This window comes from Muntiacus reevesi, chromosome 19 (genome assembly GCF_963930625.1).
Source record: "Muntiacus reevesi chromosome 19, mMunRee1.1, whole genome shotgun sequence".
NCBI lineage: Eukaryota > Metazoa > Chordata > Mammalia > Artiodactyla > Cervidae > Muntiacus > Muntiacus reevesi.
Genome location: NC_089267.1, coordinates 14,137,769 through 14,140,999, shown reverse-complemented (window position 1 = coordinate 14,140,999; position 3,231 = coordinate 14,137,769). Strand labels below are relative to the sequence as shown.

Below are 3,231 nucleotides of genomic sequence, written 5' to 3'. Positions count from 1 at the left end.
AACCTCCATCCATAGCTCATCAGGCACTCTGTCTATCAGATCTAGTCCCTTAAATCTATTTCTCACTGCCACTGTATAATCATAAGGGATTATGATTAAATCATTCAGAGTAGATTAATTCAACAAGTTTACTGAGTTCCTTTTATGTCCTAGGTCCTTTGACAGATATTGGAGATATAGTAATTAAGAAAAACATCTCTGACTTTGAGAAGCTTATACCTAGTAGGAAAGACAGGTATAAAAAGATACTTTTTGGTACTATGGTAAGTGCAAGTATAGAGCTATGCATATATTGCCATGTGCTCAGCTCAGTCTGAGGGGACAAGGATATCTTAAACTGGCCACTGTCCTGAATCTTGAAGTTTGAGTATGAATTAGCCAGCAAGGCAGTTTCAGTGGAGGAGAGGTCTGAATTCTGGGAGCAGTGGGTCACTGAGTATCTGGGTGTTGAAGACAGTGAGTGCAGATTATTCCTCCCAGAAGATCTGGTGACAATAAAAATGATGCGGTGAAACAGTGTGCCAAACCCCTACCTTTCTCCTTGTCAGAGAGAAACCCTAGCAGGGCTTGATGGTTGTTGTCCTAAATATTTAGTTCCAGTTACTAAAATGAAATTCATCAGGCTCAGTAAGAATTGACTTTCACATTTAAGTTCATCTTATGAAAGTCATCCCTCAAATATATGTTAAAGCTATTTTAAAGAAATAAATGGGGCTTTCCTGGTGGCTCAGAGGTTAAGAATCCACCTGGCAAAGCAGGAGTCATGGGTTCTATCCCTGAACCGGGAAGATCCCACAGGCCACAGAGCAATGAAGCTTATTGCTTCACCGTGCACCACAACTGTTGAACCTGTGCTCTGGAGCCCAGGAGCTGCAACTACTGAGCCCATGGGCCACAACTTCTGAAGCCCACGTGTCCCAGAGCCCACGCTCTGCGACTGGAGAAGCCGCTGCAATGAGAAGCCTGCACACTGGAGCTGGAGAGCAGCCCCTACTGGCCACAACGAGATGAAAGGCTGTGCAGCACAGCCAGATATAAAGAAATAAATAAAAATCATTTAAAAAAGAAATGAGTAACTTAATAGATAGTAGTGGCCCAAGTGTTTCAAAAAAACAAACAAAGATGACATTCCTACAATACCCATTCCCTCCAAACTTCCAACAATTTAGTACTTGGAGTAATGGCACAAAGTAACTTCAAGTCTAAAAATAGTCCAACATGTGACTTATAAGAGATTAATATTTTTAAGATTCTACTTTCCTGCATCTCTTGAATGATTCTCATGGAGCAAGTAAATCTCTTTCCTTCATGGCCCTTCCCCTTTGAAAAAATAATTTCACTGTTACACATGTGTCAGTTGTAATGTCGCATTTGAAAGGAAGACCTTATCTATAACTGATGGCACCCATAATTGCTAACTGGTGGAAAAATACATACCATGGGAAGTAACTGACAAGGTTCTACACAATGGAGGGAAGATCCCCTGGTGGCTCAGATGGTAAAGACTCTGCCTTCAGTGCAGGAGACCTGGGTTCAATCCCTGCTTTGGGAGGATCCCCTGGAGAAGGGAATGGTAACCCACTCCAGTATTCTTGCTGGAAAACCCCATGAATAGAGGAGGCTGGCAGGCTATGTAGTTAATGGATTCACAAAGAGTCAGACACGACTGAGTAACTAAGCAAGCCACACAGTGGAAGCTGTGGAGCCTGAGGTTTCATTAGAATTGTATTCTTTCATTTAAGGGGTGTGTAGAATTGTGAGACTACACTTGATCTTAGCCAAAAGGCTGAGAAACGATGTAGAATTATGAGAAATGGGACCTTATTTCCTTTCCCCCCAAAAGTTCTTAGACCTCCTACTAGGAATTTTGGTGTCATTATCTTTCCTCGAATGAGATTAACCATTAAAGTATCTTGTTTGACTTGTCTTTCTGACTACTGATTGTGGTTATTCGTGGATTTGCAAAATCTTTATCACAATCAATGACCTCAGGCTTATTAGACAATCTCAGTGTGAGAACAAAAGGATTTTCTTAAATGCCTAACTGAAAGTTTAGTAAATACCCTACGTAAAAATCAGAAAAAGATTAACTTTAAAAACAGTTTGGACCAAGTTCTGTTGCAATAAATACAAGAAGTCAGATTATAATCCTGATGAAAAATTAATCAATACAGTAAGTCCCCTACATACAAATGAGCCCCTTTCTGAGAATGCATTCGTAAGTGCAATTTGTATCAAAGTCCAAGTTAGCCCCGGTTAACTAACTAGTTAACTAACACATGTGGGTATATAGTACTGTACCATAATAGGTTTATAATACTTTTCACAAATAATACATAAAAAACAAACACAAAAATAAAGAAAACATTTTTTAATCTTACGGTACAGTACCTTAAAAGTACAGTAGTACAGTACAACTGGGCACACAGAGGCTGGCATCGAGTGAACGGGCAAGAAGAGTTACTGACCGGAGGGAGAGGAGGTGGGAGATGGCAGAGCTGAAGGATCGTCAGCAACATGAGACGGAGGGCGAGCTGCAGTTTCACTCCTACCTGACGCTGATGGCACGGGTTCTGGTTCCTTGCTGGGTTCAATTCTGCCCATCCTCTAGGAAAAATGATCCAATGACGTCTGGGTAGTAGATCTCTTTTTCTCAACATAGATGACATGGCAGCACTGGTTTGCATTCTGCAATCTTTGGGTACCACTCCACATTTGGGTCCCGTGCCTCAAAAACTAACAATGTCTCCTCTGGGACCTCCCTGGGGTCCAATGGCTGAGACTTTGCACACGATGCAAGGGGCCTGGGTTTGGTCCCTTGTCCAAGAACTAGATCCTGCATGCTGCAACTAAGATTTCACGTGCTGCAACTAAAGATCCACACAAAGATGGGAGATTCTGCTTGCTGCAAGTAAGACCAGGCACAGCCAATAAAATATTAAAAAAATAAAATGATCAGTGCCTCCTCAAATAGAGAAAATCCCCTTGCCATTTCCTGTGTCATAAATTTCTTTAGTTACTTCTTCTTCCTCTTGTCTCCCTTTGTTCTTTCTTTGGGCCTCCAATTCCATCAGGTCTTCCTTAGTAAGCTCCTCATGTTGCACAGTAAGAAGTTCAATGAAGATATTCTCTTGCAAATCTAGCTAGAAACAAAGATACTGTGCTACTGTATTCTATACAGTACTCTGTATTAAAGTACACGGAAGCACAGCTACATGTAAAGGATGCACG

General features: G+C 41.3%; 1 non-coding gene across 1 annotated transcript; it reads right to left on the bottom strand.

Moving 5' to 3' along the window:
- Positions 1-1,614: 1,614 nt before the first annotated feature.
- LOC136150974 (U2 spliceosomal RNA) lies at positions 1,615-1,798 on the bottom strand. The gene has a single exon (XR_010659966.1). It is a non-coding gene; the product is annotated as a U2 spliceosomal RNA (small nuclear RNA).
- Between the last annotated feature and the right edge of the window lie 1,433 nt (positions 1,799-3,231).